The sequence below is a fragment of the Scyliorhinus torazame genome, chromosome 9 (genome assembly GCF_047496885.1).
Source record: "Scyliorhinus torazame isolate Kashiwa2021f chromosome 9, sScyTor2.1, whole genome shotgun sequence".
NCBI lineage: Eukaryota > Metazoa > Chordata > Chondrichthyes > Carcharhiniformes > Scyliorhinidae > Scyliorhinus > Scyliorhinus torazame.
The window spans coordinates 42881905-42897516 of record NC_092715.1 but is presented as its reverse complement, the minus strand read 5'-3'; positions in this window follow the sequence as shown (position 1 = coordinate 42897516).

Sequence of the window (15612 nt, the reverse complement as noted above, 5' to 3'; positions counted from 1 at the left end):
AAGACGAGAGTTGAATACAACTGAGGCTTTATTACACTAAGATGTGTGGCCTCCTACAGCAGCTGGCGAAATGGCTGCTGTATGGGGAGCACACATATTTATACTCTGCCTACTGGGCGGAGCCATGTGTGGTAAGTGTGGGCTTACCACACATCTCCTAATATATACAACAGTGGTGATTACCACATTCACCCCCTGTTAAGATTGAGTCCGACGGGGGTGGCGGAGAACTATATACAAGTTTTAATATACAGAGGCAAAAAAAATTTTGGAGTCCAGTACATGGTGCTTTAACAGTCCTGATCCAATTACAGGTCCGGGGCATTGATCTGACCTTGGGAGCGAAGCACTGGCGGCGGCGATTCCAGTGCTGGCCTGGTCCTCGGTGACTCCGGGAGCGTGCCAAAATCCTCTTCATCCTTGGGCGAGGGCAGGGGGAGGATTGATGGTCCCGGGGGAGTTGCTGCTGTGTGCGCCGGGGGAGTGGAGGGTGGCGCCGGGCCAGAGGGGCATGTGTGTGGGGAACCTGCTGGTGCCAGGTCCCTGAGGGAGACCGTATCCTGGTAGCCGTCGGGGTACGCTACGTTGGCATACTGGGGGTTAGCGTGGAGTAACTGTACCCTTTCAACCAACGGGTCCACCTTGTGGAGTCGTACGTGCTTACGGAGGAGTACGGGAACTGGAGCTGCGAGCAAAGTCGGGAACGACACCCCGGATGTGGACTTCCTGGGGAAGGCGAAGAGACTTTCATGGGGTGTGTCGTTAGTCGCAGTGCATAGGAGCGACCGAATGGAGTGCAGTGCATTGGGGAGGACCGCCTGCCAGCGGGAGGCCGGGAGATTTCTGGATCGTAGGGCCAGCTGGACAGCCCTCCAGACCGTCCCGTTCTCCCTCTCCACCTGCCGTTACCCCGGGTGTTATAGCTGGTCGACCTGCTGGAGGCGATACCCCTGCTGAGCAGGAACTGACGCAGCTCATCACTCATGAATGAGGATCCCCTGTCGCTGTGGATGTAGACTGGGAAGCCGAACAGAGCGAAGATGGTGTTGAGGGCTTTGATGACGGTGGCAGACGTCATGTCAGGGCATGGGATGGCGAAGGGGAATCTGGAGTACTCATCGGCCACACTGAGGAAATACGTGTTATGGTCGGTGTAGTGGAGGGGCCCTTTGAAATCCACGCTGAGGCATTCAAAGGGGTGGGAGGCCTTCACCAGGCACGCGTGGTTCGGCTGGTAGAAGTGCGGATTGCACTCCGCACAGACCTGGCAGTCTCTGGTGATTGGACGTACTTCCTCGACGGAGTAGGGCAGATTGCGGGCCTTGATGAAATGGTACAACCGTGTGACTCCCGGGTGACAAATGTTGTCGTGCAGAGTCCGGAGATGGTCCACCTGTGCGCTGGCACATGTACCTCGGGATAGGGCATCGGGGGGCTCGTTGAGCTTACTGGGGCGATACAAAATCTCATAATTTTACGTGGAGAGTTCGATCCTCCACCGCAAGATTGTATCGTTTTTGATCTTGCCCCGCTGTGTTTTGTTAAACATGAAAGCTACTGACCATTGGTCAGTGAGGAGAGTGAATCTCCTGCTGGCCAGGTAATGCCTCCAATGCAGCACAGCTTCAACGATAGCCTGGGCCTCTTTTTCGACGGAGGAGTGTCGAATTTCGGAGGCATGAAGGGTTCGTGAAAAGAATGCCACAGGCCTGCCTGCCTGGTTGAAGGTGGCGGCTAGAGCGACGTCTGATGCGTCGCTCTCCACTTGAAAGGGTAACGTCTCGTCGACTGCGTGCATCGCGGCCTTGGCGATGTCGGCCCTAATACGGTTGAAGGCCTGGTGAGCCTCGGCAGTCAGGGGGAAAGGAGTGGACTGGATGAATGGTGGCGCCTGAAGATCCTGAGGTGGACAAGATGGCGGCGCCCACGAGCCGCACGTGGTGGGGGTTGAAAAAGATGGCGGCGTCCATGGGCCGCACGTGGTCCGAGGAGGACAAGATGGCGGCGCCCACTGGCCGCGCGTGGTCCGAGGAGGGGAAGATGGCGGCGCCCACTGTCCGTACACGGGGGGGGGGGGTCGCGGCGACTGAGCGGGCCTGGCACACCGCGGCGAAGTGTCCCTTCTTGCCGCAGGCCTTGCAAAGGGAGCTGCGGGCCGGGCAGTGTTGGCAGGGGTGTTTTTGCTGCCCACAGAAGTAACATCTGGGGCCCCCGGTGTTGGCTGGCTTTCGCGTGGCGCAGGCGTAGGATTGGCTGCATGGGGTTCCCGGTGGGGCGGCTGTCTGCGGAGTCCACGATGCGTAGGAGGAGTGGGCTGCGCGGCCGGGGGTGTAGGCCTGGATATTGCGTGAGGCGATTGTCATCGATAGCGCCAGCTTTTTGGCTTCCGCGAGGTCGAGCATGGCCCCCTCTAAAGGTCGCTGGCGGATGTGGTCTGACCCTATCCCCATGACGAAAGCATCCCGCATGAGGAAGTTTGAATGTTCCGTGGCCGTGATGGCCTGGCAGTCACAGTCTCTGACCAGGGGAATTAAAGCACGCCAGAAATCTTCTACGGACTCACCAGGGAGCTGACTACAAGTAGAGAGTATGTGTCTGGCCAAGAGCGTGTTTGTCCTCTGGGCGTAGGTCTCTTTCAGTAGCGCCATGGCTTCATCATAGGTCGGCGTGTCCTGGATAAGCAGAAAAACGTTGGAGCTCAGCCGCGAGTAGAGGATCTGGACCTTCGCAGCTTCTGGAATTGGGTCTGGTGCAGACCTGATGTAAGCTTCGAAACAAGCTAGCCAATGTTCAAAGTCCTTTTTGGCATTGCTTGATTGCTGATGCAGCTGCAGGCGATTCGGCTTGATGCGGAGGTCCATCTTCTGAAAACTTTAGTGTAATAAATTTATGCACGATCAATTGCACAAAGACGAGAGTTGAACACAACTGAGGCTTTATTACACTGAGATGTGTGGCCTCCTACAGCAGCTGGCGAAATGGCTGCTGTATGGGGTGCACACATATTTATACTCCGCCTACTGGGCGGAGCCAGCAGGCAGGGACTACCCTTGTACCTGTAGCACAGGGCCTTACCACACATCTCCTAAGATATACGACAGTGGTGATTACCACACCTGCCTCACTCGCACTCTCCTGTTCCTGACCATAGACAAAATGAGACAACGCTATCCTGATGGACGTTACTGCCTTCTGGAACAAAGTGTCCAGGTAACATTCCACCTCCCTGATGCACTGCAGTGTCAGTAGCTTGGCCTCCAGCTGATTGACGCTGAGCTGAAGCTCCTCCACCTGCAGAGATTTACTGCAGATGTGGTTGCCATGGATCACACTGGCATCCGTCAGCTCCCACTGGACATTACCCGCATAACTCTTTGCCTACACTCACACACCAGATAGACGTTGAGAGACTGGAATCCTTTTCGGGTGTGGTACATTGCAAATTTGATATCAGCAAACAACGTGAAAAAGTCTGTCATCATACCGAAATGCATATTCGAGCAAATGATTGTCCCGGACTAGAAATATATCATTATGTCTCTCTGAATAGAGAGTCTACGTGACCTTGAGATCGTACTGAGATTCCTTTTACTCCTTTTCCAACACCCTGTCCTACACTGCGCAGTCTCTGTTCAACTCAAAGTTGAGCGATGGTCCAAGGGAAATGTTGATTTGTGCACCACATCATAAAATAAGTACTTTATACAGAAGCCTTAAAATAAGGCAAGACTCCTTTGACACATTCAGCACCAATCCCTGTGTGCCTTTGCAATTTGTATCACCCATAGAATGCACCAAACACATGTGGAATTGTAGCAACAGCCAGACAAAACAATTGACCTGAAAGTCATCAAAGATCCCTATAAAATAATGCTGTGTCTGGGGGCTGGGTGTTGTTCTTCCTCCGATTTTATGAGTGTGTGAGCTGGCGAGAGAGCATTAACTGGAGCACTGAGCTCCAATATGGCATTGCAGGCATCAAATTAGCATTGCACTCTTATTGACATCATAATCTGCCCACTTGGTCATGACATTTACCGCTCTCATACCAATATGGCCTGTGGCACGATTCAGCTCACATGAGTATGCGCATGCTACATTTTGGAACTCTAAGGGTACCCATAACGTCCAACAATGGGTACCAATGGGCCCAATTTCTTGTCTGTAATGTGCCCTTGGGAGGGTTAAGAATTCTCTTACATTTTGGGGGTAGTTTTCAATTCCAAGTTTCCAATTATCTGACAGCAATTACAGATCACACATCAACTGAATTTAGACAGCCTCACCTCAATCCCGGTGAAGACAGGTTTTCAATGCCTTCCTCTCTCAGCATTATAGATGCCTTGGATAAAATATAAATGACATAATGTACTGTTTTAATCACACTTGGGAGTACTGTGTACAGTTCTCATCACTTTGCAAGGATGGATGTCCCCCAAATTGGAAAAGATAAAGAAGAGAATTAGATTGATACTATGTATTCATAGAATCCCTACAATGCAGGAGGTAATTCGGCCCATCGAGTTTGCACTGACCCTCTGAAAGAGCACCCTACCTAGGCCCATTCCCCAGCCCTATCCCCATAACTCTATCTAATCTGCACATCCCTGGACACAAAGGGGCAAATTGTCATGGCGAATCCACGCAACCTGCACATCTTCGGACTGTGGGAGGAAACCGGAGCACCCGGAGGAGACCGGAGCAGACACGAGGAGAACATGAATACCCCACACAGACAGTCACACATGCATTTATAACCACAGGATGACTCAAAGCCCTTTACTGCACATGATGTACTTTTGAAGTTGTATTGTAGGAAACACAGGAACCGATCTGCACGCAGCAAGCTCCTCCAAACAGCTATGTGACAATGACCTGATAAACTGTTTATTTGTGATGTTGATTGAGGAACAAATGTCGCCCAGAACACCCCTGCTCTTTTTTGAAGTACTTCCAATGGAGCTTTGATAGGGCAGATGAGGCTTTGATTTAATGTCTCATTCAAAATAATGGTAGCTCCAACAGTGCAGGTCTTGCTCTGTACCCAAGTGTTGTGCTCTATTTCTTGAATGGGACTTGAATATTCAACCTTACGATTTAGCAGTGAGAGTGCTTCCAACTGAACAACAACTGACACAGTATTGCCACTGACACCACGCTGGGATCTTTTACATCAATCTGATGGAGGAAGAGACCTTGGTAACATTTAAGTATTTAGATATGCACTTGCGATGCCAAGGCACACAAGGCATTAGCCAAATTTTTTTTTTTTTTTTTTTTTTTTGCACTGAGTGCTGAATTTGGTGCTTTTTGAGTGCGATAGTGAGAGTTTGGTGACCGAGGGAGTGCTGAATTTGGTGCTTTTTGAGTGCGATAGTGAGAGTTTGGTGACCGAGGGAGTGCTGAATTTGGTGCTTTTTGAGTGCGATAGTGAGAGTTTGGTGACCGAGGGAGTTAGGTGAGGAGGGAGTAAGGTGCTCCTTTCATTTTGTTTCCGACATTTCCACAAAGAGTGCGAAGAGAGCCAGGAGTTTACAGGAAGTGTAGCTGACTGGGAGCAGAGTCGGAGGGCGGAGATCTAGTTAGTCCACAAAGCAGCTATATTCTTTAAGGTAAGAGGGGATGGAGGCTAGGCCAGTTACATGCTCCTCCTGTAGGATGTGGGTGGTGAGGGATACCACCGGTGTCCCCACTGACTATACCTGCGGGAAGTGCACCCAACTTCAGCTCCTCAAAGACCGTGTTAGGGAACTGGAGCTGAAGCTGGATGAACTTCGGATCATTCGGGAGGCAGAGGGGGTGATTGAGAAGAGTTACAGGGAGGTAACCACACCCAAGGTACAGGACAAGAATAGCTGGGTTACAGTCAGGGGGAAAAAAACAAACAGGCAGACAGTGCAGGGATCCCTCGTGGCCGTTCCCCTTCAAAACAAGTATACCGTTTTGGATGCTGTTTGGGGGGGATGACCTACCGGGGGAAGGCCCTAGCGGCCAGGTCTCTGGCACGGAGTCTGGCTCTGGGGCTCAGAAGGGAAGGGGGGAGAATAGAAAAGCAATAGTTGTAGGAGATTCAATGGTTAGGGGAATAGATAGGAGATTCTGTGGTCGCGAGCGAGACTCCCGGAAGGTATGTTGCCTCCCGGGTGCCAGGGCCAGGGATGTCTCGGATCGTGTCTTCAGGATCCTTAAGGGGGAGGGTGAGCAGCCAGAGGTCGTGGTGCACATTGGTACCAACGACATAGGTAGGAAAAGGGGTGTGGAGGTAATAAACAAGTTTAGGGAGTTAGGCTGGAAGTTGAAAGCCAGGACAGACAGAGTTGTCATCTCTGGTTTGTTGCCGGTGCCACGTGATAGCGAGGCTAGGAATAGGGAGAGAGTGCAGTTGAACACGTGGCTGCAGGAATGGTGTAGGAGGGAGGGCTTCAGGTATTTGGATAATTGGAGCGCATTCTGGGGAAGGTGGGACCTGTACAAGCAGGACGGGTTGCATCTGAACCAGAGGGGCACCAATATCCTGGGAGGGAGGTTTGCTAGTACTCTTCGGGAGGGTTTAAACTAATTTGGCAGGGGACTGGGAACCGGATTTGTAGTCCAGCAACTAAGGTAGCCGATATTCAGGACGCCAAAGCATGTAATGAGGCAGTGGGGAAGGGAACACTGACAAAGGAGAGTATTTGCAGGCACGGAGATGGGTTGAAGTGTGTATACTTCAATGCAAGAAGCATCAGGAATAAGGTGGGTGAACTTAAGGCATGGATCGGTACTTGGGACTACGATGTGGTGGCCATCACGGAAACTTGGATAGAAGAGGGGCAGAAATGGTTGTTGGAGGTCCCTGGTTATAGATGTTTCAATAAGATTCGGGAGGGTGGTAAAAGAGGTGGGGGGGTGGCATTATTAATTAGAGATAGTATAACAGCTGCAGAAAGGCAGTTCGAGGAGTATCACCCTATTGAGGTAGTATGGGTTGAAGTCAGAAATAGGAAAGGAGCAGTCACCTTGTTAGGAGTTTTCTATAGGCCCCCCAATAGTAACAGAGATGTGGAGGAACAGATTGGGAAACAGATTATGGAAAGGTGCAGAAGTCATAGGGTAGTAGTCATGGGCGACTTTAACTTCCCAAATATTGAGTGGAAACTCTTTAGATCAAATAGTTTGGATGGGGTGGTGTTTGTGCAGTGTGTCCAGGAAGCTTTTCTAACACAGTATGTAGAGTGTCCGACCAGAGGAGGGGCAATATTGGATTTAGTACTGGGTAATGAACCAGGGCAAGTGATAGATTTGTTAGTGGGGGAGCATTTTGGAGAAAGTGACCACAATTCTGTGACTTTCACTTTCGTAATGGAGAGGGATAGGTACGTGCAACAGGGCAAGGTTTACAATTGGGGGAAGGGTAAATACGATGTTGTCAGACAAGAATTGGAGTGCATAAGTTGGGAACATAGGCTGGCAGGGAAGGACACAAGCGAAATGTGGAACTTGTTCAAGGAACAGGTGCTACGTGTCCTTGATATGTATGTCCCTGTCAGGCAGGGAAGAGATGGTCGAGTGAGGGAACCATGGTTGACAAGAGAGGTTGAATGTCTTGTTAAGAGGAAAAAGGTGACTTATGTAAGGCTGAGGAAACAAGATTCAGACAGGGCATTGGAGGGATACAAGATAGCCAGGAGGGAACTGAAGAAAGGGATTAGGAGAGCTAAGAGAGGGCATGAACAATCTTTGGCGGGTAGGATCAAGGAAAACCCCAAGGCCTTTTACACATATGTGAGAAATATGAGAATGACTAGAGCGAGGGTAGGTCCGATCAAGGACAGTAGCGGGAGATTGTGTATTGAGTCTGAAGAGATAGGAGAGGACTTGAATGAGTATTTTTCTTCTGTATTTACAAATGAGAGGGGCGATATTGTTGGAGAGGACAGTGTGAAACAGATTGGTAAGCTCGAGGAAATACTTGTCAGGAAGGAAGATGTGTTGGGCATTTTGAAAAACTTGAGGATAGACAAGTCCCCCGGGCCTGACGGGATATATCCAAGGATTCTATGGGAAGCAAGAGATGAAATTGCAGAGCCGTTGGCAATGATCTTTTCATCCTCACTGTCAACAGGGGTGGTACCAGGGGATTGGAGAGTGGCGAATGTCGTGCCCCTGTTCAAAAAAGGAACTAGGGATAACCCTGGGAATTACAGGCCAGTTAGTCTTACTTCGGTGGTAGGCAAAGTCATGGAAAGGGTACTGAAGGATAGGATTTCTGAGCATCTGGAAAGACACTGCTTGATTAGGGATAGTCAGCACGGATTTGTGAGGGGTAGGTCTTGCCTTACAAATCTTATTGAATTCTTTGAGGAGGTGACCAAACATGTGGATGAAGGTAAAGCAGTGGATGTAGTGTACATGGATTTTAGTAAGGCATTTGATAAAGTTCCCCATGGTAGGCTTATGCAGAAAGTAAGGAGGCATGGGATAGTGGGAAATTTGGCCAGTTGGATAACGAACTGGCTAACCGATAGAAGTCAGAGAGTGGTGGTGGATGGCAAATATTCAGCCTGGATCCCAGTTACCAGTGGCGTACCGCAGGGATCAGTTCTGGGTCCTCTGCTGTTTGTGATTTTCATTAATGACTTGGATGAGGGAGTTGAAGGGTGGGTCAGTAAATTTGCAGACGATACGAAGATTGGTGGAGTTGTGGATAGTAAGGAGGGCTGTTGTCGGCTGCAAAGAGACATAGATAGGATGCAGAGCTGGGCTGAGAAGTGGCAGATGGAGTTTAACCCTGAAAAGTGTGAGGTTGTCCATTTTGGAAGGACAAATATGAATGCGGAATATAGGGTTAACGGTAGAGTTCTTGGCAATGTGGAGGAGCAGAGAGATCTTGGGGTCTATGTTCATACATCTTTGAAAGTTGCCACTCAAGTGGATAGAGCTGTGAAGAAGGCCTATGGTGTGCTCGCGTTCATTAACAGAGGGATTGAATTTAAGAGCCATGAGGTGATGATGCAGCTGTACAAAACTTTGGTAAGGCCACATTTGGAGTACTGTGTACAGTTCTGGTCGCCTCATTTTAGGAAGGATGTGGAAGCTCTGGAAAAGGTGCAAAGAAGATTTACCAGGATGTTGCCTGGAATGGAGAGTAGGTCCTACGAGGAAAGGTTGAGGGTGCTAGGCCTTTTTTCATTAGAGCGGAGAAGGATGAGGGACGACTTGATAGAGGTTTATAAGATGATCAGGGGAATAGATAGAGTAGACAGTCAGAGACTTTTTCCCCGGGTGGAACACACCATTACAAGGGGACATAAATTTAAGGTGAAAGGTGGAAGATATAGGAGGGATATCAGAGGTAGGTTCTTTACCCAGAGAGTAGTGGGGGCATGGAATGCACTGCCTGTGGAAGTAGTTGAGTCGGAAACATTAGGGACCTTCAAGCAGCTATTGGATAGGTACATGGATGACGGTAAAATGATATAGTGTAGATTTATTTGTTCTTAAGGGCAGCACGGTACCATTGTGGATAGCGCAATTGCTTCACAGCTCCATGGTCCCAGGTTCGATTCCGGCTTGGGTCATTGTCTGTGCGGAGTCTGCACGTCCTCCCCGTGTCTGCGTGGGTTTCCTCCGGGTGCTCCGGTTTCCTCCCACAGTCCAAAGATGTGCGGGGTAGGTGAATTGGCCAATGATAAATTGCCCTTAATGTCCAAATTGCCCTTGGTGTTGGGTGGAGGTGTTGAGTTTGGGTATGGTGCTCTTTCCAAGAGCCGGTGCAGACTCAAAGGGCCGAATGGCCTCCTTCTGCACTGTAAATTCAATGATAATCTATGATTAATCTAGGACAAAGGTTCGGCACAACATCGTGGGCCGAAGGGCCTGTTCTGTGCTGTATTTTCTATGTTCTATGTTCTAAATGCTGGAAAATGGGATTAGAATACTTAGGTGGTTGTTTTTCACTGACACAGACATGATGGGTATAAAAACCTAACGGTAACTTCCTGTTTTCCAGTTTTTTTTCTTCAAAGGTGACGTCAGAGGGAAGCTGTGATCTGATTGGTTGATAGCAAATCTGCCCCAAATTTTTTTAAAAACGCAGCTAAACTCGTAAACTTAAATTAAACTAATTAATTAATTAGAGATGGCTGGTCAGGTGATGTGCTTGAGCTGCTTGATGTGGGAGCTGGCAGATCCCATTGCGAGCTGCAGCAACCACATCTACAGTAAGTGTTGGCTGCTCGAAGAGCTCCGGCTCAGAGTTGATGAGCTGGAGTCTAAGCTTCAAACACTGAGGCACATCCGGGAGGGGGCGACTTACATGGACACTGTGTTTCAGGAGGCAGTCACACCTGTCAGAGTAAGTAGTTTAAATCGTGCCAGTGGCCAGGGACAGCAGGGTGTGACTGGGGCAGCACGGAAGCATTGTGGATAGCACAATTGCTTCACAGCTCCAGGGTCCCATGTTCGATTCTGGCTTGGGTCACTGTCTGTGCGGAGTCTGCACATCCTCCCCGTGTGTGCGTGGGTTTCCTCCGGGTGCTCCGGTTTCCTCCCACAGTCCAAATATGTGCAGGTTAGGTGGATTGGCCATGATAAATTGCCCTTAGTGTCCAGAATTGCCCTTGGTGTTGGGTGGGGTTGCTGGGTTATGGGGATGGGGTGGAGGTGATGACCTTGGGTGGGGTGCTCTTTCCGGGAGCCGGTGCAGACTCGATGGGCCGAATGGCCTCCTTCTGCACTATAAATTCTATGAAAAAATTCTATGAAGTCAGGCAGGTAAAGGGAACCAGCAGTCAGGAACTCAGGAGCCTCAGCCCTTGACCCTGTCCAACAGGTATGAGGCACTTGCTCCCTGTGTGGATGGCGAACAGGGCTGCAGGAAGGATGAGTCGGCTGACCAAGGCACCATGGTTCAGCAGGCCATTCAAGGGGAGGGAGTAAACAGGCAAGTTGTAGTTGTCGGGGATTCTATTATCAGGGGGCTAGATAGTATCCTTTGTAAGCAGGATAAAGAGTCCCGCATGGTATGTTGCCTGCCCGGTGCTAGGGTGCGGGACATCTCTGACCGGCTTGAAAGGATACTGGAGAGGGAGGGGGAGGATCCAGTTGTTGTGGTCCATGTCGGTACCAACAACATAGGCAAGTCTAGGAAAGAAGACCTGTTTAGAGATTATAAAGAGCTAGGATTCAAATTAAAAAACAGGTCCTCAAGGGTCATAATCTCCGGATTACTGCACGAGCTACGTGCAAATTGGCATAGGGAAGAAAGAATAAGGGAAGTTAACACGTGGCTGAAAGAGTGGTGTGGGAAAGAGGGGATCCTTTTCATGGGTCACTGGCATCAGTTTTGGGACAGGGGGGACCTATACCGTTGGGATGGTCTCCACCTGAACCGAGCTGGGACCAGTGTTCTGGCGAAAAGAGTAAATAGGTTGGTCAATAGGACTTTAAACTAGAGATTGGGGGAGAAGGGAAAGTCAGGGAACCAAGAGGTGAAGTAATCAGTGGGAAGCGTAGCTGCTTAGGAATACAAAAAAGCACGAAAAGACAGAACTCAGGAGAGGTTACGATAGTCCCCATCTCACAAAATATGACACAGTGTATGGAAAGGATCAGTAAACCAAGGTCCACCACACTAAGAAAACAAAAAGGGACGGTCAATAGAGAATTAAAGGTGCTATATTTAAATGCGCGCAGTGAACGGAACAAGGTAGATGAGCTTGTGGCCCAGATTGTGACTGGCAGGTATGATGTGGTAGGCATCACAGAGACGTGGTTGCAGGGGGTTCAGGACTGGCATTTAAACATCCAGGGATTCACAACCTATTGAAAAGACAGAGAGGTGGGCAGAGGGGGCGGGGTTGCCTTGTTAATTAGGAATGAAATTAAATCAATAGCACTAAACGACATAGGGTCAGATGATGTGGAGTCTGTGTGGGTAGAGTTGAGGAACCACAAAGGCAAAAAACCCATAATGGGAGTTATGTGCGGGCCTCCTAACAGTGGTCAGGATCAGAGGCACAAAATGCACCACAAAATAGAAAGTGCATGTCAGAAAGGCAAGGTCACAGTGATCATGGGGGACTTCAATATGCAGGTGGGCTGGGTAAATAATGCTGCCAGGGGACCCAAGGAAAGGGAATTCATTGAATGTTCACAGGAGGGTTTTTTGGAACAGCTTGTGATGGAGCCCACGAGGGAACAGGCCATTCTGGACTCAGTGGTATGTAATGAGCCAGACTTGATTAAAGATCTTAGGAGGCAGTGATCATAATATGGTAGAATTCAATCTCCAATTTGAAAGAAAGACGGTAGAATCAGATGTAAAGGTGTGACAGTTAACTAAAGGTAACTACAGGGGCATGAGAGAGGAACTGATGAAAATCGACTGGGAGCAGAGTCTAGTGGGAAAGACAGTAGAACAGCAATGGCAGGAGTTTCTGGGAGTAATTGAGGACACAGTACAGAGGTTCATCCCAAAGAAAAGAAAGGTGATCAGAGGGGGGATTGGGCAGTCATGGCTGACAAAGGAAGTTAGGGAATGCATCAAAGCAAAAGAGAAAGCCTATAATGTGGCAAAGAGTAGTGGGAAGTCAGAAGATTGGGAAGGCTACAAAAACAAACAGAGGATAACAAAGAGAGAAATAAGGAAAGAGAGGATCAAATATGAAGGTAGGCTCGCCAGTATCATTAGGAATGATAGTAAAAGTGTCTTTAAATACATTAAAAACAAACGGGAGGCAAAAGTAGACATTGGGCCGCTCCAAAATGATGCTGGTAATCTAGTGATGGGAGACAAGGAAATAGCTGAGGAACTAAATAAGTACTTTGCGTCAGTCTTCACAGTAGAAGACATGAGTAATATCCCAACAATTCAGGAGAGTCAGGTGGCAGAGTTGAATATGGTAGCCATCACAAAGGAGAAAGTGCTAGAGAAACTAAGAGGTCTAAAAATTGATAAATCTCCGGGCCCAGATGGGCTACATCCTAGAGTTCTAAAGGAGATAGCTGAAGAAATAGTGGAGGCGTTAGTTATGATCTTTCAAAAGTCACTGGAGTCAGGGAAAGTCCCAGAGGATTGGAAAATCGCTGTTGTAACCCCCCTGTTCAAGAAGGGAACAAGGAAAAAGATGGAAAATTATAGGCCAATTAGCCTAACCTCAGTTGTTGGCAAGATTCTAGAATCCATCGTTAAGGATAAGATTTCTAAATTCTTGGAAGTGCAGGGTCGAATTAGGACAAGTCATCATGGATTTAGCAAGGGGAGGTTGTGCCTAACAAACCTGTTAGAGTTCTTTGAAGAGATAACAAATAGGTTAGACCAAGGAGAGCCAATGGATGTTATCTATCTTGACTTCCAAAAGGCCTTTGATAAGGTGCCTCACGGGAGACTGCTGAGTAAAATAAGGGCCCATGGTATTCGAGGCAAGGTACTAACATGGATTGACGATTGGCTGTCAGGCAGAAGGCAGAGAGTTGGGATAAAAGGTTCTTTTTCGGAATGGCAACCGGTGACGAGTGGTGTCCCGCAGGGTTCAGTGTTGGGGCCACAGCTGTTCTCTTTATATATTAACGATCTAGATGACGGGACTGGGGGAATTCTGGCTAAGTATGTCGATGATATAAAGATAGGTGGAGGGACAGGTAGTATTGAGGAGTTGGGGAGGCTGCAGAAAGATTTAGACAGTTTAGGAGAGTGGTCCAAGAAATGGCTGATGAAATTCAAAGTGGACAAGTGCGAGGTCTTGCACTTTGGAAAAAATAGAGGCATGGACTATTTTCTAAACGGTGACAAAATTCATAATGCTGAAGTGCAAAGGGACTTGGGAGTCCTAGTCCAGGATTCTCTAAAGGTAAACTTGCAGGTTGAGTCCGTAATTAAGAAAGCAAATGCAATGTTGTCATTTATCTCAAGAGGCTTGGAATATAAAAGCAGGGATATGCTTCTGAAGCTTTATAAAGCATTAGTTAGGCCCCATTTAGAATACTGTGAGCAATTTTGTGCACCACACCTCAGGAAGGACATACTGGCACTGGAGCGGGTCCAGCAGAGATTCACACGAATGGTCCCGGGAATGGTAGGCCTAACATACGATGAACGTCTGAGGATCCTGGGATTATATTCAATGGAGTTTAGGAGGTTGATGGGAGATCTAATAGAAACTTACAAGATAATGAATGGCTTAGATAGGGTGGACGTAGGGAAGTTATTTCCATTAACAGGGGAGACTAGGACCCGGGGGCACAGCCTTAGAATAATAGGGAGTCACTTTAGAACAGAGATGTGGAGAAATCTCTTCAGCCAGAGAGTGGTGGGTCTGTGGAATTCATTGCCACAGAGGGCGGTGGAGGCCGGGACGTTGAGGGTCTTTAAGACAGAAGTTGATACATTCTTGATTTCTCGAGGAATTAAGGGCTATGGAGAGAGCGGGTAAATGGAGTTGAAATCAGCCATGATTGAATGGTGGAGTGGACTCGGTGGGCCGAATGGCCTTACTTCCGCTCCTATGTCTTATGGTCTTATGGGCTGTAGACCTCTGTGACTCTAAATCCTGAGGAGGGCCTTGATCCCACAGTATTTAACTTCAGTGTCATGAGTGTTAATTTCAATCATGCAGCATCTTATGCCATCTCTCAAATATCACAGCAAAGTGAATTTCATGAAAATGCAGTAAATGTTGTGAACTTCCAGGTACTTTTCATGCAATGTCTCATATTTTTTGGTGCAGAAATGATTCTTCAGTTGCTTCTAAGGAAACTGGGAATCTGAGGGTCATCTGTACACATGAGATAATAAAGCCTGCTGGTGCTGAGAAGAGAGTGTAACAAATGTTCTGTTCTCTTCCCCCATTTACGGAATAATAAGAAAATAACAGCAGCAAAATTGCTTCTGTCTGGCAACACAAAATAACAAATGAAGTGGCATTAACGTCTGTTTATGTTGGAAAGGATTTTCACTACTTAACATCCATTATTTTTAGTTATTAGAAATACACTGGACAAAGTACAAATCAAGTTGTCGCCTGATAATTTACTGTAGTTGATGATGTCCTTCAACATATCTGCTAAATATATTTTTTTAATTGTGAAAGGGTGAAGCAAGCATGTGTGATGAGTACAGACTAACTCTGGTAAATGCATCTTAGCAATTCATGAGTGGAGAATGAAGCTGTGACTGAGGTTATCATATCATTAATTAAATGCTTGCATCTGATATTTGGTTGCATATTTCTTCATTTATAATGGTCAATATATTCAAATACCTTATTCAAAAACAAGGTTATAAACAGCAGCCTTCAATTAAATGGGAATTTGAAAGAGATATGCATTTTTAATTTGTAGATTCTGTATAAACCAAGGTTGCAAACACTGGCATTAATCATTCATGCCACGCTACTCCTTATACAGATTGTGTTTGTTGTGATGGTGCCTTATAAAAACCTCATTTGGTCTGTATCTGTGTGTGCGCTGAAGTGAAGGTACAACACTGAGAGTTAGAGTTTTTTCTATTTTGCGGCTGTTGACAACAGCACACAAAGAACTTGTAAATTGTGGGCGTGATTCATCAACTGCCCGACGGCAGTTGTGCCGGCGTAGATTCAGTGGCGTCGGGTGAATCCAGGGAAAGCCTCA